Source organism: Poromitra crassiceps (genome assembly GCF_964638095.1).
Source record: "Poromitra crassiceps genome assembly, chromosome: 1".
Classification (NCBI taxonomy): Eukaryota; Metazoa; Chordata; class Actinopteri; order Beryciformes; family Melamphaidae; genus Poromitra; species Poromitra crassiceps.
Window position 1 is genome coordinate 131,339,227 of NC_139623.1, and position 18,046 is coordinate 131,357,272.

Sequence of the window (18,046 nt, forward strand, 5' to 3'; positions counted from 1 at the left end):
TTAGGCGCTAAAACTGGCGTTAAACGCAAAAAAACGCACCTTGCGCCTGCCTCGGGAAGATAGCATCATGGTTTCAGGCCCCGAAATGCGATTTACGCCGAAGAGGCATGGCGCAGTGCCAGAATAGGCCAGAATGGGCGTTTCGGCCTTAAATACCGGACTAACGCTATCTTTCCCCCTGGCCTTAAGCGTTTAGCACTTTTCAAAACCAGGCCTTATTCAGTGCGCCGAAGATATTACTGTGCGTAATTGCGTGCACTTCTCCTCTGCCATCTCACTCTCTCTCCCCCTCTCTCTCTCTCTCACTCCCTCTCTCTCGCGCGTCAAACAGGCACAATGACCGATGAAAAAAAAGTTGTTATACCGTAGTTTTGAGCCCCTGTCATTCAGAGGCTGTTGCATCATCCTACCTGTGCAGTGAGGGATAAGAAAAGGTAGCGAGAGAAAACGATATCATTCTGCCCAAACTTTCACCAATCTAATCTCATCATGACATCCAGCCAGGGCTAGGCTATATTTTTTCTAGCCCATGCGTTTAGAACATTCTTTTCACTTTGATCTTGCTATAGTGTAGCGTATTTACATGCTTGCTGTATTTAAACTGCAGTGAGATTGGTTTGAGAAGCATAATAATGTGGAATAATATATATGGAGACAGACGGGGATGAAAGAGGGAGAGGGGGGGGGGGGGCTCAGAGCACTTTGGTCGGGCTTTTCTCACCGGATTGGATCACTCCGTGGAATGGAACATGAAAGGGACATTCGTTCACACCAGCCGCACGCCACGCCACGCTGAAGCGATAGTTTCGGCTTCTATTCTATTTTTCAACTGTACTCTGCACTGCACCCGAGCTGCCAGGCATGAAGTCAATGCAAGTTGTGGGCAGGGGGAAGGCAGCGCCGAGCAAGGCGCTGAGGAAAGAGTGCTTCTTGTGTGACCGGTTTAGCGTGGCACTCAGCTTCTGTTAAGCGCTGCTTCTGAATAGCGCCCAGTGTGAATCAACCAAGGCTTAGTGTGGCCTGCTCTGAAAAGACAGAGATGGTGCTAATGATGATATTTTGGGACACTCTGCTGCACAAATTGAAATAGTGCTCTCTTGCAAAATGGACTTAGTGACTGCTAGAATATAATATCTACCATGCTGTGTGAGTCAGACCTACCAGCTTCATTGGGTGAGAAAAAGAAAAAAATATTGTTCATGTCCATGTTGTACAGTTAACTTGATGCACATTTATTGTAGATGTTTTTCTTTCTTTCTTTTCTCTTTTTTATTGTAGTGAGGGATTTTTAAATCAAATACACTGTATGGCCAAAAGTATGTGGACACATAGGGCCCTATCTTGGTACAGGCGATATGCCCTATTTGCACTTGCGCACTTGTTTGCGTGCCTTAACGATAGCAGTTCGCCACGTGCAAGTGTCCAGGTGTTATGCCGAGTTTTGCACCCCTGCCTGGCAGCCGCTAAACACATCCCCACCTCACGGGAGCATATTGTAATGATTCATACAGAAATGTAACTGTTTAAAAACGATTGTCTGGGTAGACGTGACCTCCCTGTTTTCTAAGTTAAAACAGTCACGAAACATGGTGGGGATGCAATTCTCGGCGGGGATGCGGAAACCATCTGCGCCCCCAAAATGCCAGCGCAAACGGGATTTGGCCGGTCTTAAGCACCAGAATTATTCACAGGTGTGGCCAGGCAATGCCTGGGCCTTACATCAATCAAACCAATCAGATTCCCGTCTCGCAATTGCTGTGTTTGCGTGAGGCATGCAATATGCTGTAATTCTCTCCATGCGTAATAGAGTAGACTCACTCGTGCCGAGGACAGAGAGATGGAGAGAGCTTGTTGACAGATCGTCTGTGGCCATAACCCGGTGAAGGTGAATAGCCTATTGCAAGTAGGCTACAATGTCCATTGTCCAACAAGTTTTCTCAATTAATTTCCCTCTTTGCGATGTGATAAAAGTTTCTCAGTGAGTTATAGTTGATTGCCTCACTGAATTATCTGCTAATACCCAATTTTAGCAGCAGAATTTGATGTCCTGGCATGGCACGTCCGTGCGTAATGACATCCAAAAGGAATTACTCTGCACTGCGCTGCACAGCACGGAGATTATGGTGCGCTCAAGTGCAGCGGGGTGTTTTAGCGCGTAAGAGGTGCTTTTCAAAGCTCTTAGCGCAAAGTAATTGCGCGCATGCTGACGATAGCAGAATGCCATCTGTCATCACATTTCTGCGCCGAAACACCTGGTTTGGCATGTGGCACGCCTACTCCATGCATGTCCAGTACAATTATAACAGGCATACGCTTGTGCACGCCCCCAATTTGCATTGCGCGCGGCATTAAACAAGCACAAAACCAGCGTAAATGCTAAACTACCGCTTTTGCAACGATAGGGCCGCTGGACATCAAACATCTCATTACAAAATCCTAACCCTAAATCTAATCCACATGTACGAACCTTAAAGGCTCAATTATGCTCAACGACAACGATAAATACGGATACGCATTCATTTCGTGTTTAATTCTGCACGTTTTCTGAAAGCTTACGGATACTGAACGTGAAAGACGCATAGAAGTATGTGGGCAGTGACGGTTACACCGTTGACTGATGTCACTGATGATTGACTCGCTGAAATCATTTCACCAAGGTGTCTGCATGTGGGAGACTGTTGCTAACTTTTGTTGATGATGGACAGTATTTACTGTGTATTTCAAAGGGCTGTAACAACGGTAACACGGTAATCGTGGTAATATGGTTTTAATGATGAAATGGAAAAAATAAACGGTATGGTTACCATAAGGAATTTTCTCACGGTTTATCATTAAACCGGTTATCATTTCATACCTGTTTATATACTTTGTGGTGGTTCAGATCTTATCTGCAAGACAGGAACTACTTTGTCTCCATTGGCAACTACACATCTGACCAAACCAAAATGACATGTGGGGTACCCCAAGGATCAATTTTAGGTCCTGTCCTGTTTAACCTTTATATGCTCTCTCTGGGCCTAATTATGCAAAAAAACAAAATAGCTTATCATAGCTATGCAGATGACACCCAACTCTACATAGCCCTCTCATCGGATGACTATGCCCCCATAGAGACACTGTGTCAGTGCCTTGCGCAAATTAATGATTGGATGTGCCAGAATTTTCTCCAACTTAATAAAGACAAAACAGAGATAATTGTCTTCGGCAAAAAAGAAGATAGGCTCAAAGTTACTGCTCACCTCGAATCCCTATCTTTGAAGCCAAAGGACCAGGTAAAAAATCTTGGCATTATTATTGACTCTGATCTCAATTTCAACTCCCACATCAAGCTTATAAGAAAATCTGCCTTCTATCATCTAAAAAATATAGCAAGGATTAGAGGCTACATGTCCAAACAAGATCTTGAAAAACTAATTCATGCTTTCATTTCTAGCAGGCTAGACTACTGCAACAGTCTTTTCAATGGTCTTCCCAAAAAAGCTATTAAACAACTACAGCTCATTCAGAATGCGGCTGCTAGAGTTCTAACAAGAACCAAGAAAGCTGAACACATTACACCAGTTCTCAAATCCCTGCATTGGCTGCCAGTAAATCTTAGAATAGACTTTAAAATTCTGCTAATAGTTTACAAATCTCTCAACGGGTCAGGCCCACACTACATCTCTGAAATGCTTCTACACTATGAACCATCCAGATCCCTGAGATCTTCAGGCACTGGTCTACTAATTGTCCCGAGGACCAAATCAAAACATGGTGAAGCCGCGTTCTCCCACTATGCCTCTCATAACTGGAACAAACTCCCTGAACACATTAGATCTGCCCCTACACTGCCTATTTTTAAATCCAAGCTAAAGACCTTTATGTTTACTCTTGCTTTTAACTGCTACTAAACTACTGCCTCTCTCGGCCTGTAATTTAAAAAAAAAAGATTCCTGTACATTTCCAACAAATGGACTGTACATGTAATAATAATACTGAAGAGTGCCTTGTAACTTATTTAAAACAGAAATAATGTTTCATGTTTGTTAATTTGAGTATATATTTTAACTAAAACTGTCGGCTGTGTTTTTTATGTGTGTTTTTTTATATGTGCATTGCTTTGCTGCTTGTTTTTTCGATTATTTTTTTTGTAAAGCACCTTGAATTGTGTATGAAAGGTGCTATATAAATAAAATTTGACTTGACTTGACTTGACTTTAATTCAGCTTTTAATACCATTTACCCACTCAAATTCTACAATACATTATTAGACATGAACATACACCCAGTCATAAACTGAGAGGAAAAAGTCAAAGTGGGCCAAAAAAATATCCAGCGCTTGACTCTCAACACAGGGAAGCAAACATGAAATTTTTTCGGCAGGTGAGCTGAAATAGGCTTTTTTTCCGCTTATTTTAATTAATTGAAATTGTGCTGAGAAGGAATTATTTTCCCCGGATTTATTGACCAGAGATTTTAAATCATTTTACAGGTAAAAGACCGACAATTGCCGGATAATGGATCCGATTGACACGCACGCATGAACGCACGCGCACACGCGCACACGCACACACACACACACACAAAACACATCACAGACAGACGTGCACACATACAAACACCTTCTTCTTTCTCCAACTGACAAAAAAAGAATACATTTTTGAAAACTTTGCTAACTTTACAGTGCTGGAGTTACACAACAGTAGTGTGGGTGGGTTCTGTGTGATCCTCTGGGCGAGTCAGAAGATGTTTCATAACTGGTCCTCAGAGAAGCCAGCAGGGAAATGGCATGTTGCTGTAAAAAAGGCAGGGCTGCGACTCGGGATAGATTAAATCACTCTTGAACGAGAGCTCTGACGCCCACACACTGACCTGCTGCAAACTGCTGCAAGCTACACCACCTACCTACAATCATCAAGACACACTCGCACCCGCACGCGCGCACACACACACACGCATAGACACACACGCATGCACGTACACACACATGTGCACGTAGACACACGCACGCCCTCTCTCTCTCACACACACACACACACACACACACACACACACACACACACACACACAATGTCCTTATTTAACCTCCTTCAGTGGAAATGAGTCACCTTTGCAGTCAGATCATTTCTGAGTGGACACTTAGAGCACTGTAGTGGCCTATTTGGAACCCAGAAATTACCCATTATCCTGCAATTATGAACAGAATAGAATAGAATCTTAACTTCTAAAAGGACTGATAGAAATTGCTTTTGGTACAGCTATGGCTGCACAATATCGTTTCAGCATTGTTATTGCAGTGCAATAGTCACATCGCAGGACGTGCAATGTCAAGTAAGGCAAATTAACTCAAACACATCATGCTACTGTACAGCTTTTCGCTGATTGATATCTCGTAGCTGTAGCTGCCTGAACTACCGCCTTGCTCAATGTGCTGGGGGTTTCGTAAATAGAACTGGTTGAATGGCTCCATCTCTGACAATCCATCCCTTGCCAATATGACTCCATAACAGGGGTTTGGGCATGTGACCGTGACACCATATCACTGTCTGATACATTGGTCTTTGCACATTTTGTGCAAATGGATCCTCTGTTGGCGGTAGATTTGCAGAGGCTGCATATGTTGTTGATGCAATTATGAACCTCAGTTCATCAAAGTTTGTGCACATCAGTCCATTGTCCATTTTTTTAAAAAGCAGAAGCGCAAATTATCTTGCGACTGGCAAAGACTCTTCCAAGCTGGCAGAGTCCAAAATGGGCAAGATCTTTGAGCTCACTGAGATGGGTCTTGAGTTTGGTGAATGCGGTTGTCTTTCCTATTCTGTACAAACTACTTGTGTCACAGCCAGTGAGTGCATGACATGCTGGTAGACAGCAAGAGCAATGTATCAGACACTGATATGGTGTCACCGTCACATGTCCAAACCCCTGTTATGGAGTCCTATCGGCAAGGGATGGATTGCCAGAGATGGAGCCATTTGACCACCAGTCCTATTTACCAAACCCCCAGCACCTACAGAAGTGAGAGACATTACTCACTTGTATTGCAAAGATGCAAACTGTGGCGAGAGTGGAAAATGCCAGTGCCTCTCTGTTGGCCTTCCAACATCTTATGTACCTGCAGCAACAATGAAAGATCCAAATACTTTGGAAAAAGGTTACAATATGATACACAGAAGAGAGAAGAATGTAACATTGTGATAGCTTAATCTGACAAATGGACAATGATACCAAGGATACAGTATATTAAACATAATCGTCTCCAGATTGACAGGCTGCCTACAGACTAGGGCATTCATGACTAGTGAATTTTACTAGTCGACTAGTCGTCCCTAAAGGTAGTCGACTAGTCGTTAAAAAAAAAAAAAAAAATTATCTTGAAGAAAGAACATGAGGTATTTACACAACATACATGGACTATCATATCCCATATCCCATATCCCCCACAAAGAACATCAAAACACAAAAAAACTAAACAAGAAAACTGCATAAGATACACAATAATCCAAGAACAAACAAGACTATTGGACAAACAACCAAACAAAAACAATGTATTCAGCTCCTATCCTGATAAGCCTAATGACACTGGGGTAAAAAGTTCTTAAAGTCAAACTCTGAATGTGGTTGCCATATTTTGGGGATGTCTAAGAATCTGCCTTTGCTCTTGTAGTAAATGTTATCCAACGTATGGTAGCTTGAGAGTCCATTCCACCAGTGAACTACAGCTGGGGGATTGGATGCTTTCCAATTTAAAGCTATGCATTTCCTACAGTAGCTGCCAACAGGGCAAGATCTATGTATTTACTTTGAATGCATTGTTTTTGTTTGGTTGTTTGTCCAATAGTCTTGTTTGTTCTTGGATTATTGTGTATCTTATGCAGTTTTCTTGTTTTGTTTTGATGTTCTTTGTGGGGGATATGGGATATGGGATATGATAGTCCATGTATGTTGTGTAAATACCTCATGTTCTTTCTTAAAGATTAAAAAAAAAAAAAAAAAAAAAAAAAATTGTTGCTAAAACGACTAGTCGACTACTAAGCACAGTGTCGACTAGTGGTTTTACTAGTCTGTGAATGCCCTACTACAGACTGAACAATATTTAGACGGTTTTGTTTGCATCAGTCTTTTGCAATCCTTACAATGTCCATGTGGATCACCTATGTGCCAAATTGGCACAACGTTTGCACTTTCTGCGCAGACTCAGGCTCTTTGGTGTGAGCAAGAAAGTTATGTCCACTTTCTATGATGCAGTGCTAGGTAGCATTATCAGATATGGCATGGCTGCCTGGTTCGGGACACTCTCTGTCCAGCTCAAATCCAAAATAGTAAAAATGGAAAAAACTGCCATGAAGGTAATTGGTAGAAAAGACTCACCTTCTCTTCAGGTAATTTTTGAGAAAGCAGTGCTCAGCCTGGCAAAGAGGGTGCTGTCTGATCCTTCACACATTCTGACTTCAGAGTATGAGCTGCTACCTTCAGGCAGACGCTATAGGGCGATTCGTTGCAAGAGCAACAGGTTTAAGTTTTCTTTTCTTCCCACTTCTATAGGTCTACTGAACAATCATCACATTGTTCATAGCACTTAGTGGAGTTAGACTTTTATGATGGTTATTGACTATTTGCATTGCTCTAAATTGTGATACTTTTATTACTTGATGATTTATTACTTGGTGATTGTGCACTTTATACTCCGGTCCTACGATGTACTATTGTATTGTTACTTGGTGTGACCTGTGATTAGTACTCATTAATATGCCTTCTACTTGTATCTATTTCTAATTTATTGAATTGCTTCCTACTATGGTTAAGCTGACTCAAGGTCAGCTATACCTACAGTGTGAGTTGACTGTTGCTTCAATTGAATGTACAAATGCTGCTATTATGTGTCGTCTGTATCTGTTTTAAAAACGCTTATGTGAACTATTGCACTTTGCCCAAGACAAATTTCCCTCGGGACAATAAAGTATATCTCATCTCATCATCTCAATTGCAGTCCATGGAGTATACGCTTGTGAATGTGCCCCAGACTCCCAAACACTGGCACAATAATCTGGTAGGGTCATAATACGTTCAACAAAGGGCTGATACTGTATTTCATATTTGGATATTTGGACTTTGGCTGTGAATACCAGGTTAAATGACATTTTCTGACTATTTGGTGATGTAGGGCAGCCACCTGGTTCATACCTCAGCAAATCTGATGAGGAAACGAGTGAGCATTCTCAAGTTATGGGCTTTTTTGTCACATTTCCCGTATTGGGACTGGCTTAATTTGGCTCTTTTTCAGGGTTTGGGGTAGTTCTAAAGAACAGCCCAAAAAAAAAAAAAAAAATCCCCAATTTTTTTTTTTGACAACAATCAATTTCATTAATGGGAGACCCTAAAGATAAGAAAAATCATTGTTGTGTTTTGTTCTACCTCGGGTAGGGGTATCTCAAAAACTAAAGCCTTTTTTGAGGACTTGCTACTAGACTATTAATAGAGCTATTCCAAATAGTGATGTGACGTTCGCGAACGATCCGATTCTATTGAACAGCTCTTTGCTATGAACGAAGGGAACCGAGTCATAGTTGTTGAGAGCCGTTCTTTTGATCGGTGTGCCCAGATTTCACTGCATGCGCTCCCCACCACACACACACACACACACACACACACACACACACACACAGGGTAGACCTCCCTCCGCTAGTCCGCTGAGCAGGGAAGATAGGTGCACTCGTTAATTGCTATCAGCCATGCTGTAACTGACCTGTGTGGGCGAACTCGGCTTAATATCAAAACGAGCTACGCTGCGGGATGTATCTGCCGGCTTTCTGAGCAGCTAAGTGTTGCATGAATTGCAGGCAAGGCAACTTTATTTACACAGCACATTTCATAGAAGAAGTAAATTCACTGGCTAAGCAGATGGATGGTGTCACCATAGGCTAATGTTTACAATCCAGATCATTGACATTAGGTCTGGAAATATGAGTGATTTAGTATTGCTGAAGTCCACTATATGCAAAATTAAACTATAGTGGTGGGAAGATCGAATCTGATCCAAATCTTACCATATCATCACAGATAAACCATAGGCCCCCTGCCTACCCCCCCCCCCCCCAAAAAAAAGGGAAAGATGAGCCGCTATTTTGACCAATTGTCAGAAAGGATCGGAGCCATAAGACGTGGCTCCCTTTAAAGAGCCGTAATTCCCATCACTAATTCCAAATCATTTGGTGAAAATTCCTGTATTTCTCATTCTCGCAATATATATCGCAGGAACAAAATATATTGCAATGTCAGTTTTTTCCAATATGGTGCAACTAGGGCTGCACAATAGATCATTTCAGCATCGTGGCAATGTGCGCATGCACAATAGTCACATCGTAGGATTTGCAATGTCAAGTAAGGCAAATTAACTTAAACACATCATGCTACAACTTTGTTGCTACTTGATACAAAAGGAAAACTCTTCATTTTCCATAGCCTAAATAATGTACAAGAGGAGTCCGTCTGATATAACATAATTTAGTCCGATGTGAGTGTGTTGGCCATTTTGTAGCAATAAAAATGAAAAATGGCATTCTTTGCTGAGTGACTGTCATCAAGTTATGGGCTGACACATTAATTGGCGTGGGCCATGCCTGGGCGTCTGTCATCAAGTTAGAGGGCTGACGTCTGTCATCAAGTTAGAGGGCTGACACATTAATTGGCGTGGGCGTGGCCTGGGCGTCTGTCATCAAGTTAGAGGGCTGACACATTAATTGGCGTGGGCCATGCCTGGGCGTCTGTCATCAAGTTAGAGGGCTGACACATTAATTGGCGTGGGCGTGGCCTGGGCGTCTGTCATCAAGTTAGAGGGCTGACACATTAATTGGCGTGGGCGTGGCCTGGGCATCTGTCATCAAGTTAGAGGGCTGACACATTAATTGGCGTGGGGCGTGGCCTGGGCGTCTGTCGCTCTAGTCTTTGCGGTGTGTCACGCACCATTGGCTCTAGTCAGCTTTGTCCGGCCGCTATTGAATTGCCGTTGAGTCATCGGTGAGAGAAATCACTCTGATTGGCTCGTCAGCCCTTATCTCTGAAGCTTATAGAAGAGGAGGGACGTTTTAGAAGGTCCACAAAGAAGTGGCTAGCAAATGGTCCGTCAGAGTAGGGATCTTGTGCAATCTGTGTCGCGATATGCTGTATAGTTGTTTGCATATGATGTAAATGAATTATTGTTGTACTGGAATGCTGTGAAGTTAATTAATTATTTTTGTATTGAAATGCTGTATATATGTAATTTTTTATGTGTAAAAAAAACCTTCTGGACTTGGCACCCTAACACCCCCCCCCCAAGAGGATCACAATGGAAATAAGCCTTTGGCTTTTAGCTGGTAGTGAAGCAGAAGAGAGGGCACACACAAAACTTTTCCAAATTCATCTCATCTGATCATTCCAACAATGCATTTTTTTATCACATTTATTCTTTAAAAATCACCAAAGTTGTCATCATTTGTGAAGATTATCTTGCTGAACACAAAATTTGCAGTTTCATAAACTTTTCTTAACCATATACATTATTTCAAGAATTTAACCCAAATCCCCATACAAAAATCCAATTGACTTTCACACGAGGGAACCGGAAGTGCCAACATCTGGGTCTATTATAGAGCATGCTCTAGTGAAATATGTAGTTCAAGGTCATTTTATGTTTCCTGCTGTCAGATTTGAGCGACAGCCTACATTATGTGGCTCCTAATGAGGGAAGGCATTATAGGACACCAGGGACCAGACTGAACCAGAGACCAAAACCTTAAAATAAAAGCTGCTCTTCTCACAGAGACTCAAACCTCCAGCGAAACCAACCCCCTCTTTACCGCTTTTCCCCCTTCTGCACTCTCAATCAGAGACTTTCTCTACCTCACCCTAAACCCAGTCTTTTCATCATTTTCTCTGTCTAGATTAAATAGACCTGAACAGCACAATTTCAAGTTGTGACAATTCCCTCAAGGAAAATCCATAAAATTATATTTTTGCCCAGGAGCTCTAAATGAATTTGTGATCTGCCACAGTGTGATAATTTTACAGATGAGTTAGGATTACAGTGTTCCCACAGGATTTGGAGAGATTGTGGTGGGTGGACCTACTACACCCCCCCCCCTCCTCCCGGTCCACAGCTACAGTATATTGTCAATATCAAACTGGTCCGCGGTGGGAACCCCTCCTCTAGGGGGTCTGGGGCATGCCCCCCCCCCCCCCCCCCCCCCGAAGAAAATGGCATCCACCCGCTATGCCGAACACCCGCAGTGCTGACAGCCCGCAATGCCAACATTAGGTTTAGGCGTGGGGGGTGGGAGAGGTTAGGGTATGGGAGAGGTTAGGTTTAGGCGTGGGGGGTGGGGTGGGAGAGGTTAGGGATAGGGTCTGCGGGAGGTTAGGTTTAGGCATGGGGGGTGGGAGAGGTTAGGTTTAGGCGTGGGGGCTGGGAGAGGTTAGCTCCAGCCGGGGTGCCGCGTCTATGTGCCGACAGGCCGCAGTGCCGACAGGTCGCAATGCCGATAGCCCACAAGCAGAACCAGCTGAGCGAGGCGGCGTGCAGCGTGTCGGTGGAGCTAACCTCTCCCAGCCCCCACGCCAAACCTAACCTCCCCCCATGCCTAAACCTAACCTCCCCCAGACCCTAACCCAAAACCTAACCTCTCCCAGCCCCCACGCCAAACCTAACCTCCCCTCATGCCATGCCTAAACCTAACCCACCCCAGACCCTAACCCAAAACCTAACCTAACCTCTCCCACCCCCACGCCTAAACCTAAGGTCGGCATAGCGGGTGGTCGGCATAGCGGGTGGACCCCCCAGCCGGTCCCCCGACACACTGCACACCACCTCGCTCAGCTGGTTCTGCTTGTGGGCTATCGGCATTGCGGACTGATGGCACTGCGGTCTGTCGGCACATAGATGCGGCACTGAAGAAAATATACATTTTAAAGTAAACTGCATCAATCTCATGCACTTTGACAGCAAAATGAAGAGGCTAGATCTATGAAGAACTGCACACATCACATTCATATCCTCTTTAATGTGCTGTGGCTTTACAATGATAAAAAAAAATCTCCCTATATATATTCTGCATACAGGTCACTATATAGTAGAATACTGCTTGCTTAAATACAATGGCCCGTCTACACCAAAATCACTTCCAGGGAAGAACTCAAGTACAAACTAACATTTGCTTTGTATTAGGGATGGTCCGATCCGATACTCAGTATCGGTATCGGTGCCGATCCGACTAAAGTCTCTGGATTGCATATTTTAGGGGGAAAAGAAGTAGAATCCGATCCAATCGATTAATCTTAAGTATCACGTTGTCACTTTGAGCAACGCGTCATTACGGTGAAGACTGAAGAGAGATGCGAACGCAGCAACCTGCTGCACTGTTGTCATGTCAGCTGTGTTGATCAAGCAAGAGAAACAGTCGAGTGTTTTTAAGCATTGGAAACTTCAACACCAGACTGCCTGATACAAGGTCGCTGTATCATACACAAACAACCCGACAGCAGCAACGGTGAGAGCCACAAAACACACTGCCAGCCACGGTCAATTCCGCAGCATAAACCCACCACGATATGACGATCAATACGTTAGCATTCCCATCGAGAACTGAAGTCAAATCTACGCACTTTCTGCATAACGAAGCGGCAGATTAACGCTAGGCAAAACAAATCCTAATGAACACTCGCACCAATAAATTACCTCATAAAGTCCTCTACTCCTGCCGGGGCTTCCACTTCCCTTTTAAAAACATACATTGCGTTGCGTCGCTTTTATTTTGAATGCTAGGGGACCCTGCAGACAAAATCTTATCAAATGGGGGTCTGCGGTCTAATTTGAGTCAGTTTAGGGGTCCTTGAAGTGAAAAGGTTTGAGAACCACGGCAGAGAGTCTGACATCTTTATTTGGCTGCTAGCTGTATCTCATTTATTTGTGCTGCTGATTGAGCCCTTCACGGTAATGCCAATAATAAAGTAGTACTGTGAATGGCAAAAAAAAAACTGTTAATACAAATGAGCATGAGTTACCTAGCCTAAAGCAGCGTGGAGGAGGGGTTGATGTCAGTTGATGGTTGTGGTGAATATGATGATGATGGTGAAGATGATGATGATGAGACAAAGATGGACCCAGTGACACACAGTGAAGACATGCTGTTTGATGCTGCTGGACATTTGAAGACAGTGTGGATTGGAAATGAATCAGTAGGACATGAAACCTGATGCACAAATCATCGCTGTCGGGCGGGAACCTCATGGGCTCTATCGTTGCAACGGCCTTAAAACTGCGCTTAGATTAGTGGGTGTGGACCAGCGCACTCGATATTTTTGTGTCGGCGCTACACGCGGCCTTAAGCATTATAACCACGCCTTTTAAGCGTAAAATTATGCACAACCTGCTCATTGGAGGAGTGCAGTAAACGAATCACAAGCTTCCCTTTTAAGCTCCAATTCCACGGAGCGATCCAGTCCGGTCAGAAAAGCCGACCAAAGCGCTCTGAGCTCCCCCCCTCCCTTTCATCCCTGTCTGTCTCCATATATATTATTCCATATTATTATCCTTCTCAAACCAATCTCACTGCAGTATAAATACTGCAAGCATGTAAATACGCTACACTATAGCAAGATCAAAGTGAAAAGAATGTTCTAAACGCATTGGCTAGAAAAATATAGCCTATCCCTATGTGGCCTATGTCATGATGAGATTAGATTGGTGAAAGTTTGTCCAGATTAGAATATCGTTTTCTCTCGCTACCTTTTCTTCTCCAGTGCTGCAGATGATGCACATAAATATAGCCTACATTATGTAAAGTCATTGCATAAATGTGTTTTTATTGTAAAAGTAAATGTGAAGTAATAAGTCTTATTGGAACGGACATCACAGTAGGACATCACAGTAGAACCGTGTTACGGCTGTCACTCATCTAAATCACATTAAATCTGCGAGGGATATATATACCACCTGGATTACATATATGTTTCACATAGGGTTGTGTTTGGATTTCTATGTTTTATTTTGGCCAATATTGAAATGTTCGAGAATTGCATGTTGTGTGAACATAAACATTATTTCTATCTACCACTTTAGGCAATTTAGGCTGATTTGGTTGATATTTCTTGTCGAAATGTATTAGGCTCAATGCATGCTGGGAGATTTCACATGTGGCTCAACAGCCTCTGAATGACAGGGGCTCAAAACTAGATATAACAACTTTTTTCCATCGGTCTTTGTGCCTGTCTGACGCGCGCGAGAGAGGGAAAGAGAAAGAGATAGACGCGCGAGAGAGGGAGAGAGAGAGAGAGGGGGAGAGAGTGTGAGATCGGCAGAGGAGAGCTGTGCGTAAATACGCACAGTAATATCCGCGGTGCGCTGAATAAGGCCTGGTTTTGAAAAGCGCTAAGCACTAAATTAACGCCAGGGGGAAAGGTATCGTTACGCCGGTATTTAAGGCCGAAACGCCCATTCTGGCCTAGTCTGGCACTGCACCACGCCTCTTTGCCATAAAGCGCATTTCGGGGCCTAAAACCATGTTGCTATTTTCCAGAGGCAGGCGCAGGGCACCTTTTTTTTGCGTTTAACGCCAGTTTTTGCAACTAAGGCCAGTGGGAAGATAGGGGGCCATATCTCCAAATGGATTTAGTAGACACTCAAAATAACCTGTGACAGTTTCATGGACTTTAGACCAGCGAAATATGTTCTATTACTGGTTATTACGATTGTTACTGTACTACTATTACAGTACACTATGTTAAAATGGGAATGTTTTTTCTTCCTTGTGAAGAATAGCTTTTTTGGAGATGCACAGTTTGTGCCTGACAGCGACGACATGTTTTAAAACATTCTTTTTACCTTCAAATAAATAATTGGAAAACAAACTGATGAATAGCAGTGGGAGAGTCTCTTGGGAGTCGAGAAAGGAAAGCCAAACACCCAGGGCAAAAGAATACAAGCATGAATATCAAATGAGGACTGTATTATTTGTTAATATTGTTTGTGTGTGTGTGTGTGTGTTTGTTAGTTAGATACTGTACATAGATATCTTTACCTACATACACTAATAGTTTGGACACACCTGATTTAATGTATTGTGTTTTTCATTATCTTGAAGCCATTTTGATCTAAAGGCATATGATTGAAATGTGTTTATTAGACCATATAAATAGTGAAATATGTATGAATTCCTTTCTAAAGCCGTTGCCTTTCCATCAAGGCAAAGAAGATGTTAAAGAATCTAAAAGAGGATATGATATAATACAGGGGTGCCCACGCTTTTTTGTCTTGCGAGCTACTTCTAAAATGACCAGCTAGACATGATCTCTATGGACAGGTTTTTGGATTGAGCTTGGCGTCAGTGGGTGTAACCCATAAGAGAGCGAGCCTCGTATCCCCCGCATTGCATCGCGATCCGACCTTCCGTTTCCCAGAAAATGTCAACTTTTCTCTGATTGGATAGTTTGAAGTCGGTGCCAATTTTTATCCAATCAGAGAAAAGTTTACATTTTCTGTGAAACTGAAGGTCGGATCGCAATGCCTATAAAGGACTATATGTATTTTTTCATCCCAAATCCAATCCCTTGAGTCTCTACGAGTTACGGTTGCAGAGATACGCTCGCCCTGCATGCAGGACTACAGGAGAGAGATAGAGGACAGCGGGGGGTTCAGGGTTTCAAGTCACTGACCAAACACTCTATTTCAGTGATTGCTGTCAGAATATAGAGCCATTTAACACTTATTTTAACACAAAAACATTGCTGAATGTACCTTTAACTGCTATTTACATTATAGCCTACATATATTTATAAACGGTCACTACATCACACTTATTGTATATATATATATATATATATATATATATATATATATTGTTATTATATATATATATATATATAATAATATATAACACGTGTGATGTAGTGACCGTTATACATATATGTAGGCCTTTTTTTTTTTTTTTGTGATTAAAGCTTTTTATTTGCTTTTTGATACTCAAACGTTTACAATAGTCACTTTTACTAAGCAAAATAGAAGAGATAAAAATAAAAAATAAAACAAAACCAAAAAGAAGAGGGGGAGGGGGAGGGGGGAGACAGACAGAACAAAACAAAAAGGAGGGTGAGGAGAAAGAAACAAAAAGGTGCACATTCTTACATCATGATATTAATGTTACATGAATAATACATTGCTGCTATACATAGAGATCAAGTATGTTTAGAGTGTATGGTTATTGCCATAGGGGTTACACAATGATATCAATTAGTACACATCAGTCAACAGTCTTCAAAGTGAAATATCAGTACCGATACTAGAAATCATCCCTGCTCACCATTTTCAAACATTTCTAAGTAAGGCCCCCAGATCTTCCTGAAAACGTTTAGGGTGTTGTTGTACTGTATGAATATTATATGTATAGTGCAACCATAGGATATAGCCTATATAGAAAACATTAATCAGTAGCAGGCATATAGAGTAGGCTACTGCAGGGTTGACATATTAAGCTCCCTGTCCAGTAAAGTAGCCTATTTCACCGTTATAAACCGTGACATACGACTACTCTTGCAGTTACCCAAAAAATGGACCAGTGCAGTATCTGCACATTGTCACTTAAGGAGTAAGGAACATTATCTAACCTGGTCGACCAATGTAACGTGCGATATACCCCATTTCAATATATAGGCAATAAAACTATTTGAAGGCTGCTGGTGTTTGTTTTCTTAAAGGAGAATTTCGTTTTTTTTTTAACCTGGACCCATCTCCTGGCAATAATTATGATTTGGCCACTCACCCAGCGATCTCCGCGGCGTTTCTGGCCGTCCTAGCGTTGTTTTGAGATCAATAGCGTCCAAGTCAGTTGTAAAATGGAGCTGATTTGGGGCCAAGTGTGAGCCTGTCTTTCCTGCATCTAAATAGCTATTTTTATTCCCGTTTTCGCCAAATATCGTCATAATCTGATCCCTCAAGAACCACCAGAGTGATATTTCGCCAAAGGCTGTTTCCTGGAGTCGCACAGGGATCAAATTACCTCAAACGTGATCTCGGTCACCAAGTCTCGTGAAGTCCCGCGATACTTTCCTGCCGACTGGCCAAGTACAGGACAGGTAGGACGCTTTGCGGTGGTGGTTTTAGCGTAACCTATGTGGGGTTTGGCGTAACCTATGTGGGATTCGAAATAACGAAGGTGAGCGGCAGCAGCAGATTCTGGGAGCTCCTTGCCCGTCGAGCAACATGGAATAGCCTTAAAGGTCCCAATTCGTGCAGCTGTAACCTCTTAAAAACGTGTGTCTCTGGTCCATAAAACATGATTCTGGATTAATTTGTCGAAAATATAGCAACCCCGTTTGTTGTGACGGAGTTCTCACTTCCTCATCTCGTCGCTTCCCAAGAACGGTCTGTTTCTATAATATATTCAGAACTAACAGTTCCCATTGGCCGCTGAGGGAGAGCCCGCCCCAGGCTCCCAGCGGCCACTCAGATTAGCGTCTGTGGACCAGCACGCTAGGTTGCGAGTTATCGTTAACTTAACGGTTACTACGCTAAAGAGGACATCTCAAAATGCCTAGACTTACCGAATGCACCTCTGCAGTTGCTGGATCACGTACAGTTGGCGTCGCTCCAGCTAGAAGTGTTAATTTTGTGGCTATAGACAAAATGGTGCAGGTAGCTTGTGTGAGAGAGACCCGCGCAGTATGCGTGAGGAAGCTCGTGACGTCCCAATTCCCCTCTGGGCAAACGAAGCATTTGGGGGTGTGGCTTGGAGGAGACTGCAGGGGGAAGCTGGATAGGGACAAATCCAACTGTGGCAGTTCTGAGCTTGTGACCACTCATTACAGGGAGGGCTGACAGCAGTATATATGCATTTACAAGTAAAAACAGTTTTTGCACGGAATGGGACCTTTAAGGCAAGAAGAGCAACAAAAGACCCCCAGGTACAGAACAGAGCAGCAACAATGACAACAGAAATTACATTGTTTAAGTCAGACACAGCATGAAAGGAAGAGCTGGGGAGGAGGTGGGTTGCAAACAGCTTGCAGATGAAGCAGCCATGTTAGGCAGCAGACTGGA

At 43.0% G+C, this 18,046-nt stretch overlaps 1 protein-coding gene across 1 annotated transcript in view; it reads right to left on the reverse strand.

Moving 5' to 3' along the window:
* Positions 1-18,046, reverse strand: part of grm5a (glutamate receptor, metabotropic 5a) — a gene marked incomplete at both ends in the record, with an annotated part of 94,042 nt that overhangs the window by 44,372 nt on the left and 31,624 nt on the right. The window lies entirely within an intron of this gene.